Source organism: Nycticebus coucang, chromosome 5 (genome assembly GCF_027406575.1).
Source record: "Nycticebus coucang isolate mNycCou1 chromosome 5, mNycCou1.pri, whole genome shotgun sequence".
Lineage (NCBI taxonomy): Eukaryota > Metazoa > Chordata > Mammalia > Primates > Lorisidae > Nycticebus > Nycticebus coucang.
Genome location: NC_069784.1, coordinates 86081675 through 86099936, shown reverse-complemented (window position 1 = coordinate 86099936; position 18262 = coordinate 86081675). Strand labels below are relative to the sequence as shown.

At 36.5% G+C, this 18262-nt stretch overlaps 1 protein-coding gene across 6 annotated transcripts in view; it reads right to left on the bottom strand.

Annotated features, from left to right (window-relative positions):
* Window positions 1–18262, bottom strand: part of CEP57L1 (centrosomal protein 57 like 1) — a 68996-nt gene that overhangs the window by 42629 nt on the left and 8105 nt on the right. The window contains exon 1 of one of the 6 annotated variants that reach the window (XM_053591364.1): window positions 7008–7022. The exons of the other annotated variants lie outside the window; for them this stretch is intronic. The gene's annotated coding sequence lies outside the window, so the exon portion shown is untranslated. Of the gene's footprint in view, window positions 1–7007; window positions 7023–18262 lie in introns of those variants that run through there. 6 annotated transcript variants of the gene reach the window in all.

The window sequence follows — 18262 nt, the reverse complement described above, 5'->3', positions numbered from 1 at the left end:
AAAGTAATATATTCACAGGTAACAAAATTTAAACTTCAAAGAAAGCAAAAGTATTTTTCTGCTTCACAGAAAGCAAAATTTAAACTTCACAAAATAAAAAGTATTTTCTATTCACGGGCTGCTGATTCCCAACTATACCTCCTGTTTTCCCTTCTCTGAAGGTAATTATCAAAAACAGTTCTTAAGAACAGAAAGTATCAATCAAACAATGATTTAAGCACTTTTCTTTGGCAACTTTCCTATCCTATACATCAATCAGCAGGCACTGGCAGGAAAAGGTTCATCAGACTCTAGAAGCATGGCAATCTTTTCAATTAGAACACCTCTGGTTCATTCTTTAGCATTATGTCTCTTGAGCTGCAGCTTTCTCTTGGATTTAATGTTGATGAACTAATTCTTTTGTTAGGCACTTCCCTCTTTATTTCTATGGATTTGGGGACAGGACTGAATCTATACGGTTTGATTAAGGAATACGATATAATGAAAAGGGTTCCAGATTGAGTCAAAAGACCTGGGTTCTTCCTGTTTCTGACACTTACATAGTGTTTAATCTTAGCTAAGTCACTTTCTTTCTCTTAGCTCCAAAAAATATAAAGCATTACATAAATATACAGTGGTAGAAGTGGCAGTAAACTCTTTATGAAAATTTCAGTTTTTTTTAGAACCGAGTCTTTACAAATATTAATCTCTAGCATAAACTCCTTTCTTTCCTATAATAATTCAACTTCCTATATTTCTCCTATTTTTCTAATTCTTTTGAATTGTCAAGGTTTCCATTGTCGCTAATAAGCAATGTGATCCCTCTTTGAATTTAAAATATGCTTTTTCTTGACACTAAATTATTACTGCCTTTTTTTTCCTTTTTGAGACAGAGTCTTACTATGTCGCCCTTGGTAGAGTGCTATGGTATCACAGCTCACAACAACCTCAAACTCTTGGGCTCAAGCAATTCTCTTGCCTCAGCCTCTCAAGTAGCTGGAAGTACAGGCGCCTGCTACAAAACCCAGCTGTTTTTTGGTTGCAGTTGTCATTGTTGTTTAGCAGGCCTGGGCTGGGCTTGAACCCTCCAGCTTTGGTGTATGTGGCCAGCACCCTACTCACTGAGCTATGGGCGCCAAGCCAATGACTGCGGTTTTTATAACTTTAAATTTCTAGAAGTGTTACCTGTATATAGACTTTTGATAACTTAATGCATTTTCATGTTTTCACTCCTCCTAATGAACAAATATCTCTGCAGCCTATAATATAAGGTAGTAGTACAGCTAAGTGGTTAAGGGACAAGCTCGGCAGCAAGCACCTTGAGGATAAATCCTATGTGATTCAAGGTAAGTTTCTTTAACCTTCCTCCTATGTATAAAATAGGAATAATAAGACTATTTCAGAGAATTATCTGTAATAAACCAACACATTCAACTACAAGAACAGATCTTCGGGTACAATAAATGTTAGCTATTATTGATACCAAAAACTTATTTTTTGGGTTATCTACCCCAAATTTTGTCAGTAAAATAACTAATGTGTATAATAATGATACTGAGAAACCACATAATCCTTTTGAACTACCAAAAACTAAAATTTTCCAGTGTTTCTTAACATTATGTAATAGTATATTCCTAACATCTCCATAACTAATTCATAAAGAGTATAAGACTCTTCACAATGTGGAATGTTTGATTCCTAATAATATTTAACCTACTTATATTAACTTTACATTGCTAAGCACAAACCCAACTTTTATACCTAATGCCTTCGTTAGGTCCAGTCTTTATTTTCCTGCTACTGATCCTGCCTCACTAAAACTCCTTTACTGTAGCTCTAGAGTGATCTATCTAAAATTATGATCCAGCCATGTCACTTCAGTGCTTCAGACTCTTCAGTGACTGCTCAGTGTGTTCAGAGCAAAGATCAAGTACTCAGGGCACATAGGACCCTGCATAACTCACTGTCTACTTAGGTCTGTTCTCTTGCCCCTACTAAATAAACACGTTTCCAGTGTTCATATTGTTTTTTCTTCCTAGAGTATTCTTATCCATTATGAAAGACACAGTTTATTGGTTAATCCGTTTATGAAGCTTTCCCTTTCCTGGCTTCCTCAGGCTGGGGTAATTAACTTTCTCTGAGAAATATATAATATAATATAATATAATATAATATAATATAATTTAAGTGTAATATAATAATTAATCTGTTCATATCTTTCTCATTAAACTGCAAGCCTTGAAAATGAGAATTAAGTCTCATTCATCTTTAAAACCTTAGCACCCAATTCAATACTTAATAAATGCCTGCTAAACTGAAATGAGTTAAAAGCCACATGGAGCTCCATGATAAATCCTACTGAAAAGTCATCTCAGTACATGTATAAGGTAAAAGGAATATGTCTACACCATTTAGATCAGAGAGAGGGTTCTAGTTACTGATAGTATAGTGTCAGTGCTTTTTATTCTGTGAAAAAGCAGCACACTTAAGTTTGTCATTAATATTGCTGTCCTTGGTACTGACAGCTCTAAATTCGTAATTCTAATTCTTATTCCTATTAGCAAGCTTCAGTATCTTGGTAACTATACTGACTTTTGACCCTTAGGTCTGAGGTGAAAAACTGTTACAAAAGGCCAAAGTAATCTATTGATAGGCAGAGATGTTGACAGGCTGCAAAGAGACACCATTAAGCCCTTACTTTTTTTTTTTCAAACTAGACTTGTTGGCACAGCTGTTAAGGTCTTAACATGAGAAATAGCATATGTTGTTGAATAGCACAGAGAGCACAAAAGGACAAAACCTGATTTTCCTGGTGAGCTGAGGCAGAACTTACTTGATGAAAATACATTTTACTTAATATGCATCTATAAAAATATGCACGTCCCCTTAAATGTTTCAGTCCTTCATTAGTTTCCATAGCTGACTGTGCCAAATGGTGCAAGTGCTGAGAGCCTCGCAGCCAAAACAGAAAAGGCATAGAGAAGACCATATGATGGGTAAGCCTAATAGATTATTACTCCTATGAACTTCCTTCAGATCCATAGAGATTGCCTGTGACTGTATCTGCATACTTCTCTTCATTTAATACTGAAATGTGTTTCAGTAAAGCTAATGTTTGGAGTCTTCATAATTTTTAGTTTTCTTCCCATTTCTATTCCAATAATGTTTGCTAAGTGTCTATCATGTGCCAAAATTTGTGCTAAGAGCTAGAGTGGGAGAAGAGGTCACAGTCTCAAACAAATGCAATGCCTCACCAACTCAGCTCTTTGAACTTGCTCTACGCTAGTAAAAATTTGGTACTTTACAAAAAGTGGGATTGAGTCTCCAATGTTGCTTTCATCATGGTAGTTGGCCCAGTTTCCCAGACTAGCCCTGGCTAACACAGCTCCAGTCTCTTTTTATAATGAAGGATTGTAGAATGGCAAAGCCAAAAGGTACACCCAAACACATTCAAAGTAAGTTCAATCATAAATCATATTCTCTTATGTATATGAACATAAGTAATTATGTTATCATTGAACCTCTGTAAGTTGATCACCCAAGGGACTGTAACAAATTGGTCAAGTTACAGAGGTGGTCAATGTAAGAAACTTGGCCTATTGTACTGATACATATATGGTAAATATCTGGTCTACAAAAATTAGTTCAACTTAAGGGGGTGGTCAATGTAAGGAGGTGGTCAACTATGAAGGTTCTACTGTATATTAATTTGCATGTTCAAACTATTGAACTCAATTGTGCAAAATGTGTATAGTCACACACAGTAAAGTAAACTAAAAGGCAAAATCTAAAACTTATCACTTGAAAAGTATTTGTATTTACAAAGCTACACATCAAATTTGGTCTTAACAACCTTACGTAAATATTATTACTATTATTACAGTAATTTTAACACATTAGGAAACAGACAAAAAGATTAGATAACTTGGCTAAGATAACATTATCTAATAAATCTAATAAATGGCAAATCCAGAATTCAAACTTAAGACTTTAGACTCTACATGTGGTGCCCTATTTCTGCACTGCTTTCCATAAATCAAAAATAATCCTATTTTCCCCTATATTTGGCCTCAGATAAAAAATATTAACAGATTATTTTTCTTAGTGATATTTATAAAAGCCAAAATTAAAATAAGTTTGCATTCCCTAAGTGCACACATTGATAGTGGGTGGGCCAACTAAAGAAGAACTGCTGACAGCAGAGAGAGATGCCAAGCTTAAGGTCACCAGTTCTCCACTGTGTAAATCCACACCCAGAGAAACATGTTTGGCTGATTATAATTCAGTTTGCAAATTTTCCAAAGAAAACAAACACTACAACTAATGAAATTGTTTTCTATATAAGTAGACCTACTGTAGAGATCACAACTGAGAAAAACATAAAATACCTTAAAAATGACACTCTGGAAGAAATTCTATTGTCTCCTTTAAGAAAACACATATATACACCCCCAAATAAATATTTCCTTGCATTTCTTCCTCTTATCCACTATTCCCCCACAACTTGGTCTAACAATGAAAAAAAAAAAATTAACAACCACCAGGCATTGTGGTACACACCTGAGTTCCCAGTTACTCAGGAGGTAGGAGAATCTCTTGAGCCTAGGAGTTCAAGACCAATCTGGCAACACAGTAAGACCAAAAAAAATTATTGATGTTGGTAATTTACAACTTTTATAAAGCCATCAACTATCACTAATTTAGCTTTATTTTAATGAATGTATTAATTATGCTTTAGCTAATAAATACAGTTTTATTTTTTTCTCAGAGTTCCTGAACTTTTGTTCCTTTTTTCCTCTTAATAGGCTTAGACGGTCTGAGCTGAACTCCACTACATGTATATATTGCAGAGTGGTGGAGCCTGGGCTTTTTTGGTGTATCCATCACCCAAGTAGTGTACATTGTACTCATGGAGAATTTTTCATCCTTCACCCCTGTCCATCTTCTCCACCCACAGCTTTTTTTTTGTATTTTTCTTAGTTGTATTTTCAATTGACAAAAATTACATATATTTATGGGCTATAAAGTGATATAGTGATACATATATCCTCTTTTAGCTATTTTCAAATACATGTTACTGACTGTAGTCACTCTGCTGTGTAATAGCACACAAGAGCTTACTTCTTGGATCTCACTGTAACTTTGTACACATTGATGAAAATCTCCCTAGGCACTGGTTACGCCCTTCTCTGGTTACCATCACTTTTCTATTCTCTACTTCTAAGAGTTGGGTTTTTGCAGATTCTACATATAAGTGAGATCATAGGGTACTTGTTTCTCTGTACCTGGCTTACTTCACCTAACATAATTAACCTAGGTTAATCCACACTGCTGCAAGTGACAGAATTTCTTGGGTTGTTTTTAAAGGCTGAATAGTTTTACACACACGCATAAGGAACTACTATCTAAAATATGCAAGGAACTCAAACTATTCAATAACAAGAAAGCAAATAACCTTATTAAAAAATGGGCAAAGGACTTGAATAGACATTTCTTAAAAGAAGGCCAACAGACATATGAAAAATGTCCCACATTTCTAATCATCAGAGAAATGCAAATTTAAAGCACAATGAGGTATTAACTCACATCTGTCAGACCAGCTATTATCAAAAAGATGAAAGATAAATATTGGCAAGGATATGGAGAGAAGGGAACTCATACATGCTGCTGGTGGTATTGTAAATTAATTCATTCATTTTGGAAAACAGTATGAAGGTTCCTCACAAAACTAAAAGTAGAACTACCCTGTGATCCAACAATCCCACAGCTGGTATATACCCAAAATAAATAAAATCACTATTCTAAATGTCTGCACTCCACGTTCACTGTAGCATTGTTCACAGTAGCTGAGATATATAGACAACCTAAGTGTCCAGCAATTAATTGGATTTTTAAACTGTGGCAAATATAGCTTTAGTTTAGCAACATCTGCACACATTTACTTTTCTATAGTTCCTCAAGAGCAGGAACCACATCTTACTCATGATTCTGTTATCCACTAAAATTATTACATGGTAGTCATTCAATAAGGATTTGTTACACTAAGTCAATTAATGTAGCAGAAATATCCAAAACAAAATAACATGCAATTATTTAACATTTACTACTATGTAATACATATAGTTTTTCACATTTAACATCTCCAAAATCAGGATTTACCTTTAAATCATATTTAACAGAATCTTTTGTTTCTTTGTGGCATATAAAATAATGCTGTGATGTAATTTTTGGCATCTTAAACATAATGAATAATATCTCTATAAAAATATGCATTAAGAATATACATAAAGACTCGGCGCCTGTAGCTCAGTGGCTAGGGCGCCAGCCACATACACCAGGGCTGGTGGGTTCGAATCAACTATGACAACAACAAAAAAATAGCCAGGTGTTGTGTGGTAGGTGCCTGTAGTCCCAGCTACTTGGGAGGCTGAGGCAAGAGAATCGCTTAAGCCAAGCCCAAGAGTTGGAGGTTGCAGTGAGCTGTGATGCCATGGCACTCTACCAAGGGTGACACGGTGAGAGAGTGTCTCAAAAAGAAAAAAGAAAGAAAGAATTTATGTAAAGATATGTGGGAGGTATCCTATACAGATGGCTCCCCTGCCCCACCAAATCAGTGTTAGGTCTTCAAGAGTCAGAGCTCTCTCAAATAACAAATACATAAATAAAGATGTCAAGAATACATTTTCATTTTTTTAAGCTAGAACTCTTTTTTGTTCATATTTTTATTTCTAGTATATACTCCCAGGGGCTCAATAAAAATGAGTTAGATGAATACAAAAAATTAGTATGAGGAAAGGAACAGTTAGGGGAAGGGGGACAATTCACATTACAAAGAAAATTATGAAGATTGTTGACTCAAAGAAATAAAAATGAAGAAACATAGTTATCATTCTAATACTTAGATATCATACATATAGAACCGACTAAAGATTCACTCTATGAACCAGTGTTTAATTCTCCCTATGTTAGATAGATTTCCTGGCAAATAAATGTGGGAAAATGAGTGAAACAAAATTCTCCTTCCTCACCTGCAAGTCTTGCCAGTATCTTTAATATCCTATCATTATGAATCTCCAAAACAGGGATACAGCATGCATTTCCCAAAGTTATCTGCAATAGAAACCTTTTTTGAGGATCCAGTGAGGTCAGCATCCCATAGAACAGACTTCAGTTAATGTCCATTTCTAGAATCTTCAAAGTAGCTCTATACAGGGATTATTGCCGTATTGATAACAAGATGTAACAAAAAGCACATAGTTTAAAACATCCTTGGTAAAATTCATATTTCTAGTGTGGGAGGGTAAAGGAAAACAAAGAGGCTGCCCTGCTAAAAAATGGTTAAAGATTGTAGTGTTCAAGTACTTGAGCTCACTTGATTTAGTAAATAACTACTCTGGTATACCTGACTAAATGGTACATAAAAACTGCAAAACTAATGCACCTTCAAAGTACTCAACAGAATCGTCATAAAGTCAAATCATTCAGTGGATGCTGTAACTTCTTTTTCAAAAGTATAAATGAATGTTAAAAAAAGTTTTGTATATTTACAAAAAGAATTAATTACTATCATGCTCTGAGAGTGGGTAGTAAGAACACTGGTGGCTATTGCAGGTAATCCCAGCACTCTGGGAGGCCCAGGTAGTAAAAACCAAACAGCAAACATACAGAATTTTCCCCCCTAACACTGTCAAACCAAATAATGGTGTGTTGAGATTGAAAATAATGTTATTTGTTTAATTAGTCTTTTTTTTTTTTTTGAGACAGAGTCTCAAGCTGTTACTCTGGGTAGAGTACGGTGGCATCATAGCTTACAGCAACCTCAAATTCCTGAGCTAAAGCGATTCCCTGGTTTCAGCATCCCAAGTAGCTGGGATTATAAGCGCCTGCCACAAGGCCTGGCTAATTTTTGGTTGTAGTTGTCATTGTTGTTTGGCAGGCCCGGGCTAGATTTAACCTGCCAGCTCCAGTTTATGTGGCTGGCGCCCCCTCCCCTGCCCCCCCCGCTGAGGTACAGGTGCCAAGCCTAATTAGTCTTTTTGACTATATCTCTTCTATAACATGTTAAATAAAAAGTTGAACCTTTAGGGGGACGCCTGTGGCTCAAAGGAGTGGAGTGCCGGCCCCATATGCCGGAGGCGGAGGTGGCAGGTTCAAACCCAGCCCTGGCCAAAAACTACAAAAAAAAGTTGAACTTTAAAAAAAAAATAGTTGTACTAGCCCAAGGTAAGACAAAGGGATCTATGGAATGAAGAGAAAAGTTTACAGAAACAGACTCTCATATGCCAGGGAATTTAGTATGAAAAAGAGGGCATTTTCTTGGTGAAAGGATTGGCTATTCACAATTTGTCAGGCTAACATTCTGTCTATACTGTAAAAAATAAATCTGTATCTCTACTCCATGCCAAAAACAAAAAATAAATTCCAGCTATCCCAAACATCTACATGTGAACAATGAATCTTTATTTTACAAGAAAGTATAGAATGTGTTTCAGACTTTGGGCAACAAGAGATTGCTCTTTGTTTCCTTTTTTATTTTTTAAAGATAGGGGTCATGCTAATTGCCCAGGCTGGTCTCAAATTCCTGGGCTCAAGTGAGCCTCCCATCTCAGCCTCTCCAGTAGCTGGGACTATAGGCATGTGCCATTACATCCAGCTTGAGATTTCTAAAATGAGACAATTTACAAGTCAAAAAAAAGAAAAATGATGAAACTGTACTGGGGGGATGCCAAAAAATATATACACATTATAACAGATATTATCTATGTACTCTATATTACGATGTATACATTTTGAACACCCCTTGTAGTTGCAGAAGTCAAATGTGGCTTGTAGTCATCTTTTCTTGTTGGTATATATTAAATATTACAAGTTTAGTAGTTTTTTTCATTCTTAAAATGTGTTTATACATTTTGTGCCCTCTGTACTAAAATTGACTACAATAAAATTAAAACTTCTATACAAAACACCACTAACAAAGATTTTTTTTTTTTTTTTTGAGACAGAGCCTCAAGCTGTCACCCTGGGTAGAGTGCCACGGCATCTTAGCTCACAGAAACCTACAACTCCTGGGCTTCAGCGATTCTCTTGCCTCAGCCTCCCAAGTAGCTGGGACTACAGGCACCCGCCACAACGCCTAGCTATTTTTTTTGGTTACAACCGTCATTGAACAAAGTTTTTAAAAAGTAACATACATAACAGATAAAAGATTTGTGTCCAAAATATAGAAAGAATTCCTATTTTACAAATCATAAAGAAAAACACAAAGCTCAATTAATAAAGGAACAAAAGATACAAATGGGGACAAGAAGATGAGAAAATATGAATAGCCAAAAGGAGAAAAACATGCTCAACTCATCAGGAAAATGCAAATTCAAAAACAATTTTAAAAGACTATTTCATACCCAAAAGACTGAGGAAAAACTTAAAAAGAAGCTTGTCAATATTAAGTTTTGACGAGGACATAGGGAAATGAAAATCCTTATGAACTGGTAGAAGTATAAACTGGTAAAACATTCTGGAGGATAATTTGAAAACTGTGATCTCATATATATTCTATAACTCAGCAATTCCACTTCCCAGTATTTATGTGAACCCTGGAGAAAATGGCACATGTTCATTTGGAGATATGTACAATGATATTTATCATAGCATTACTTACAATAGAAAAAAATTAAAAGTAACTGAAATATACATTAATTGACACTGGATAAGTAAACCGTATCATATTCATACAGTGAAACACTGTACAGCAGCTAATATTATTACTATTTTTCTTTTTTAAGACAGAGTCTCATTATGTCACCCTCAGTAGAGTGCTGTAGCATCACAGCTCACAGCAATCTCAAAGTCTTGGGCTCAAGCAATTCTCTTGCCATAGCCTACCAACTAGCTGGGACTACAAGGTACCCGCCACAATGCCCAGCTATTTTTAGAGACAGGGTCTCCCTCTTGCTCAGGCTGGTCTCAAACCTGTGAGCTCAAATAATTCACCCACCTCGGCTTCCCAGAGTGCTAGGATTACAGGCGTGAGCCACTGCACCTAGCCAGGATAATTTTTTTTAAAGCCTTAATTGAAGTCAGTCATCATAGAAGGAGATATTTCAGATGGCTTCAATGTTTCACTACATTAAAGGGTTTAACTATTAGAAAGAAACCATAGGTGGATTTTTACAAACTTGTATGAATAGGCAGAAAAGTAGCAAAGAAACACCAATACTGACAAATAATAATGTAATTCAATCAGAGAATAATATTCCTAATTGCAGAAAGTTTCTCTAACAATTTGCACTTAAAGCACTCAGTCAACTGCACATGTTAACAACAAATAACTGAAATGGAACTGTTAGTCCTATCTCCTGATATATTCCAGATAAAGTTCTCTCTGGCTTAAACTTTAAGCTGACCTCAAGCCTCCCTCCCTGGGAGCAGTTTTGAAAAATGATACCCCCAAAATTGTAAAGATTTAGTACACTTGTTTTTAAAATGTTTTTTTTACCTTTTAATGTTATTGATCAAAATAATACCCTCAGATCCAGCAGAAACTTTATTAATATATAAATCTGAAGGGCATAGCCCTTACTTATACCACTCACAAAAAATTAACTAAACATAGGTCACAGTCCTATAGGTAAAACACAAGATTGCAAAACTTCTAGAATGCTGGGCATGGTGGCTCATGCCTATAATCCTAGCACTTTGTCAGGCTAAAGCAGTAGGATCACTTGAAGCCAAGACTTCAAGATCAGCCAGGACAACACAGCAAGACCTTGTCTCTACAAAAAATAAGCAAAATTACTTGGGTGTGGTAGCATGTGCCTATACTCCAGCTACTAGGAGAGTGAGACAGGAGTTACAGGTTAAAATGAGCTATGATTGGGCCACTGCAGTTCAGCCTGGGTGACAGAGCAAGACTGCCTTTTTTTAAAAAACAAAAACAGGCTCAGTGCCCATAGCACAGTCATTACGGAGCTGGTCACATGCACTGAGGCTGGCGGGTTCGAACCCAGCTCAGGCCAGCTAAACAATGACAACTGCAACAAAAAAAATAGCCGGGTGTGTGAGAGCGCCTATAGTCCTAGCTTCTTGGGAGGCTAAGGCAAGAGAATAGCTTAAGCCCAAGAGTTTGAGGTTGCTGTGAGCTGAAGCCACAGCACTCTACCCAGGGCAACAAAGTGAGACTTCGTCTCAAACAAAACAAAACACAACAAAACACAAACAAATAAAAAAAAAAAAAAAAGAACAAAAAATTTTTAGAAGATAAAATAGGAGAAAATCTAGGTGTCCTTGGGTATGTCAATGACTTGTTAGATACAACACAAATGATGATCCATGAAAGAAAACATTGACATGTTGGACTTTATTAAAATTAAAAACTTCTGCTTTGCAAAAGGCACTCTGAAAGAATGAAAAGACAAGTCACAGACTTAGAGAAAATATTTGCAAAATACATCTGATAAAGGATTTGTGCCCAAAATATACAAAGAATTCTTAAAACTCAACAGTAAGAAAACTACCTAATTTAAAAAATGGACAAAACTTCTGAACAGACACCTCATTAAACATGATATACAGGTGACAAATAGGCACATGAAACAAAAAGCTCAACAAGGAATCACAAACTAAGGCAATAATGAGATACCATACATACCTATGAGAATGTCTAAAATCTAAAAGCACTGACAACACCAAATCCTAGCAGACTTGGAGCAAAAGGAACTCTCATTCATTGGTGGTGGAAATACAAAATGGTATAGCCACTTTGGAAGACTGTTAAGAGTTTCTTCACAAAGTGCTACCAGAAGATCCAACAATCATGATCCTAAATGCCTGTATACAAATATTTATAACAGCTTTAGTTATAATTGCTTCCAAAAACTAGAAGCAACCAAGATGTCCCTTAAAAAGCAAATGGATAAACAAACTGTGGAATATCCATAATGGATTATTACTCAAAGTGCTCTCAAGCCATAAAAAGACATAAAAAAACACTAAACGCACACTGCTAAGTAAAAGAAGACAGTCCGAAAAGGCTATGTACTGTATGACTCCAACCATATGACGTTCTGAAAAAGGCCAAACACAGACAGTAAAAAGATCAGTGGCTGCTAGCCCAAGAGGAAGAAGGGGTGGATCAACAAGTAGAGCATAAGGGATTTTTGTATGATACCGTAATGGTGGATATATGACCATCCCATAGTCCTGAATAACACAAAAATGAAACCAAATGCAGACTATGGACTTTAGTTAGGGAAAAAAAGAAACTAAAAAAATCTAGTCTAATTTCTCTCATTTTATAGAGGAAGACTCCAAGGTCCAGAAATATCAAAAGACTTACCAAGTTACCCAGAAAAAAAATGAAATCTTGTGTCACAACTTTAATCTGTTATTACGGATAAAGTTAAAAAACTGGCTATGATGGGGCCAGGTACAGTGCCTCACTTTCGTAGTCCTAGCAGTATGAAAGGCCAAGGAGATCAGCCTGAGCAAAAGCGGGACCCCATCTCTACTAAAACTAGAAAAATCAGCCTGGTGTTGTGTCGGGCACCTGTAGGCAGCAGATCACTTGAACCCTGGAGTTGGAGGTTACTATGAGCTAGGCTGATCCCCTGGCACTCTAGCCTGGGTAAGAGAGTGAGAGTCTGCCTCAAAAATTAAAAAAAAAACAAATAAAAAGAAAACTGGCTGTGATGAATTTGGGGAGTCAATTCAGCCCTGCTAGTGCTTGAGCTGGGCTACCATTAAAAGGTAGAGCTTGGGAGGCTTCTGATATCTTGAGATATTAAACACAATAAGGTCATAATGAATAAAGCATTCAGCTGAAGTTTTGATTCTTTCGTTCATGAGTGTAAAGTGCGGGGCTAGGCAAGAGCTGATGAGGTGGCACCTCAAGAAAGCACAAAACCTTTTTAATGGAAAGGCAGAAGAATGAATATTTGAGCTCTAACATGGTGTTTGGCTTTCTACTCAGTACCAAAACCAAAATAATTTGAAATGAGAAAAAAGCTATTGGGCTAACAGCTGCTAAATATTGCATTCTCAATCTTTTTTGGAAGAAGTGATAAAATGTCCTAAGGAAATTACTAACACGAATTTTCTTTGGAGGCAGAAAGGCACAGCTTAACACATTAGCTGTCTGGGGGCAAGTTATTTTATTTAAACTTTCTTATCTGTAAAATAGGGATTATAATAGTATCTCTCATAAGGTTAAAACTTAAAGGAGACAAACTATGTTAATGACCTTTACAGGTAAGAGTCAATACTGTGAATATTAGCTATTATTATCGATAATGATAATTATAAATATTATATATATCTTGTGAATGTTTGTTAAGCAGACATCTCAAGACTTTTCAGAATGATAGGACATAGGAAAACAAACATACGAAGGAAAAGGGGCCAATCACTAAGTGCAATACATACATTATTTTACGGAGTCTTTTTTTGGGGGGAGGGGACAGAGTCTCAAGTTGTCACCTTGGGTAGAGTGCCATGGCGTCACAGCTCACAGCAACCTCCAACTCCTGGGCTTAAGTGATTCTCTTGCCTCAGCCTCCCAAGTAGCTGGGACTACAGGCACCTGCCATAATGCCCAGCTATCTTCTGACTGTAGTTGTCATTGTTGTTTGGCAGGCCCAGGCTGGATTCGAACCCCCCAGCTCCGGTGTATGTGGCTAGCGCCCTACTCGCTTGAGCTACGGGCACTGAGCCCTATTTTATGGAGTCTTAACAAGCCCATGAGGTAGGTAGTCAGCCAGTAGGTCAACAAGTATTTTGTGAGTACTTATATGTTTGAGGCACTAAGAGTGTAGTGGTAAGTAAGACGGAATCCCTGATCTTAAGGAGCTCATTATTCTCATGGGGAAGCATAGACAATAAGCATAAAACAAATAAACATGTTCAAGCAGGTAAGTGCCATGAAGATTGAAAAGGGTAATAGGTTGGCTGCTTTAGCTAGAGTGGTCAGGTAAGACCTTTCGAAGAAGAGAGATTTTGAGATGAATCCGAAACAATAAGGCAGCAGCATGCGAAAATCTTAGGGAAAAGCACTATGAACAGAAAACAAAACATTTGCAAAAATACTAAATCTGGTATATTCAAGGAGCATAAATATCATTATGTATAATAAACACATACTATATTTGATATTTTATAATGATTGTCAATCTGTATAAAGTAAATGGCAGGGGCACAGATTTGAAGGTATAACTCCAAAGTCCGTGGTCTCATGAAAATGCTATGCTCTTTTCTCCTTCAAAGTTAACAATCCTGTTTCCCAAATACTCTACTAAAATGCAATTATGAAAATTTACTGACCTAAAGAATTCTTCTAAATTGTAGAACATCTATTTTACTTTGATACATTACAGTAAAAAATAAGGTAGACATGAATATAAGAACTCCGAATTAAACAGTGTGAAATTCTATCACATTAAATACAATTTTATATAATTAGTAACTATATTTTCTTAAATTATAGATTAAGGTTTTTATATCATATAGGTATGCTCTTAAATATTATATTTTAAATAATTTCATAAGAAGCTGGACATTGAGAAAGATTCTTTAGCTGTGAGTCAGATTTCTAAATCTGCTAGGCCCACCTATTCCACTTTTGGCAAAGACTTCTGCTAAGTTAGTTTAGGAAGAATCTCCCCCATTGATGGGACACAATTGTAAGAGGGACTTTACCTAACAAATGCAATCAGTGCAACCTAATTCCTTGTACCCTGAATGAATCCCTGAATGAATCCCTGAAGAATCTCCCCCATCCTCCATATCTGATCAGGTTCCTCATCTTCAACCATCCCCTAAGCAATGTCTGATCATCTTGTCCTGACTTCATCAAGAACCTTGTTAGATTATTGTGGACAAATACAATTATTTGTATATTTGAAATCCACAAATAGACCAAAATTAAGCATCCAATTTTGATATAGTTTTAAATGCACTAAAAGTGCTTACTATGGTGGCACTTGTACCTCAGTGGTACGGGTGACACATACTCCCAGGCTGGCATATTTGAACTCAACTTGGGCCAGCTAAACAACGACAACTGCAACAACAACAACAAAATAGCTGTGCATGGTGGCAGGCGCCTGTAGTCCCAGCTCCTTGGGAGGCTGAGGCAAGAGAATCACTTAAGCCCAAGAGTTTGAGGTTGCTGTGAGCTGTGACGTCACAGCACTCGACTGAGAGCGACATAGTGAGACTGTCTCAAAAAAAAAAAAAAAGTGCTTACTATGACCTTAACTATTAAATGCTATCTATGTTCAGGCTATCTATGTTTATTACTGCTTGGTCTCTCCAGCTTACTAGAGCTGCCTTTCAGGTTCTATATAGTATAAAAATGAATACAAAGGCACCAGTAACACCTCAGAGGCCCTTTTCATTGAAGAACTATTTGTAGTGGGTAATGAGCTTGCCTACTAATTAGGATGATAAAGGATCTTAGCAGAGTATGTCATAAATAGGAAGTGTATATACACATTAATTATTACATTAATAATTATTAATGTAATATAATTACATTGCTGTTATTATAAACATAAACAAAATTCTCTTCAATCAACTCATGGAGAATCTTGATTTCTGCAAATAATATCTTCTAACAATAAAGAAAGCCACTACCTTAATAATAAAACAGAAAAAAAGAATCTTGTTAGATTAGTTTACCCAAATCTCCCTTATCCCTGATGTTTCCTCTAAGTAATTCTCCATCCACTGACCCAAAAAATGTCCGCTGGCTATGAATCCCTACTTGCCCATCCTGTATTCAAACATGAGCCTAATTTGTCTTTCCCACTGCAAGACCCCACTGTAGGTGACCTGTATATCTACAGCAATGGTCCTGCGTAAAATCTTCCTTACTATGCTTCAACAAGTATCATGGAATAATTTTTTCCTTAATAACATCGAGTCCTTGCTCAGGAATATTTATACTATCGTTTTATGAGAAAAATAATAATTCCTCCATTTTTACTTATGGTAACTTTGTAACAAACTGGTCAATATACAGAGGTGGTCCACCTAAGGAACTAGGCTACCGTACGTATATGTGATTCATGTCCAGTCTAGGAAAGGTAGGTCATCTTAAGGAGGGGGTCAATGTAGGCAGGTAGTCAACTATGGAAGTTCTACTTTAGCATTAAAACAAAGTTGTAATTAGGGAAAAATGAAATAATTCAAGGATCTCAATATAAGACCTTAGAGAATGCCAAGAATAACAGGATTACAGAAAATAGCACTTTTCAGTTAACTATAATGCACTTCAGAAATATTTCATTAATCTCAAATCGAAAGACAAATATTTTTACATAAAGATGGTAATTTTAAAAAATACTATTTCTTGAGTGCCCAATATATGCTAATCTATGAACTTTTTACATATATTATCTCATGAAATCACCACAACAATCCTGGGAGAGTAGGTATTATCCTCCTTTTACAGATAAGAAAACTAAGGGTATCTCATCTCCAATATCCAGAGCTTAATGAGGTTAAAACACTAGCCAAATTCACAATGTTAAGGAGTACAGTTGTTAACTTCAAGGTCCATGCTCTTACTATTTGAACCCATAGCTACATCTCACAACAGCAATTAGGGTTTCATGAACAGCAGCTATTCAGAAGCAGTTCAGGGTATCGTTCACCTGAATGACTCAGAAGTCCCTTAAACAAGATGATTAACATGTCCAAACCTGGACTCAGTATCTTTCCATTCCCAAAACTGGTCTTCCTAGTGTACTCCCTGATCAATGGAAGGAATTACTCTTCATCATCTGAATAGTAGTCACATTGGATATCTTCCTTTTTTTCTTCCCACATTTAAACTGTCATTAAATACTGTTGATTCATCCTTCTGAACATTACCCTTCTCTCAAATCTCATACTGACCTTCGGTTACTTGTATTTCCCTATCTTTACCCTCCATCGTTCAGCCAAGCCTCTTAAGCCTCTTCAAAGAATAGTCTATATTCCATGTAGACTGTACATATATTTTTTTAAGGGCAGAGGCATACTGTCTACTTTTATGCTGCTATGTTCTTAAGAGTCAAGCATAGAGGCTTGGCACCTGTAGCACAGTAGTTATGGCGAGGGCCACATATACCCAGGCTGGCGGGTTCGAACCCAGCCAGGCCAGCTAAACAACAATGACAACTGCAACCAAAAAATAGCCAGGTGTTGTGGTGGACGCCTGTAGTCCCAGCTACTTTGGAGGCTGAGGCAAGAGAATCACTTGAGCCCAAGAGTTTGAGGTTGCTGTGAGCTGTGACGCCACAGTACTCTACGCAGGGTGACATAGTGAGACTGTCTCAAAAAAAAAAAAAAAAAAGTCAAGCATAGAGCTTGTCTACAGTGGGTTTTTAATATATTTTGAACATATAAATGAAAATAGTGTTCCATTCTCCACTAAGCACAGTAAAAAGGGGCAATGATGAACTTTTAACAGGAAAACCACTAATTAAAACCTAGGTCTTCTGAGGTTGGAAATGGAGGAAGATTTTCCACATTCAGAAGATAAACTGGTCCATGTGTTTCAATTCTTGTCTCCAATATTCACTTTACTCTTGGAGGTCTCATTATTGCTGCCCCACCTCGCTGGTCTTACTGAGAGAAGAGTGCTACTCCCCTTATAATACTCTTTTCTAGTTAGACTCTTGGTACAGCAAGACAAAGTTACAATATTTCATAAGACTTTACCACAGCTAGAGGAAAATACAGGAAAGAAAGCTCAAAGAACAAAAGGAAACTAGGTAGCATATCTTAACAGTTAAGGATGTTTTTCTCTGGGGCTTTTAGGCCCATTTTATCTTAGTTCCTAATCTACATTCAACTGGTAAGCACTATTAATACTTTAGCACCTACCACCCAAGAATTTGTGCATACCATGCCCACTCCTTAAATACTAAACCTAGGAAAGAGAAGCCCAGAAAGATCCAGTTCCCTTTCTTCCATTTATTTAAAAGCTCTCATCCAAACTGTAATTTCTTGATCTGGAACCTACCTTTTTCCTGAAGGCTGAACAAGGGAAATGTCAGCCCTTTAGGAGAGATTCTCCTATCCTCAAAGAGCTCAGTTTTACCCTACAGGATACCTCAAGCCAATTAATTTGTACCTAAACATGGCATAGTAATTCAATATTAACACTGTAATATGTGTCAGGTACATATATTGTACTGTAGCAGGGACTATCACTTGCCAAACCATCTAGAAAGTTTAGCGTTCTCGACACGTTGGTAGCATTTTGTACTACTTACTTTTCATTCCTTGAAATTTTGAAACT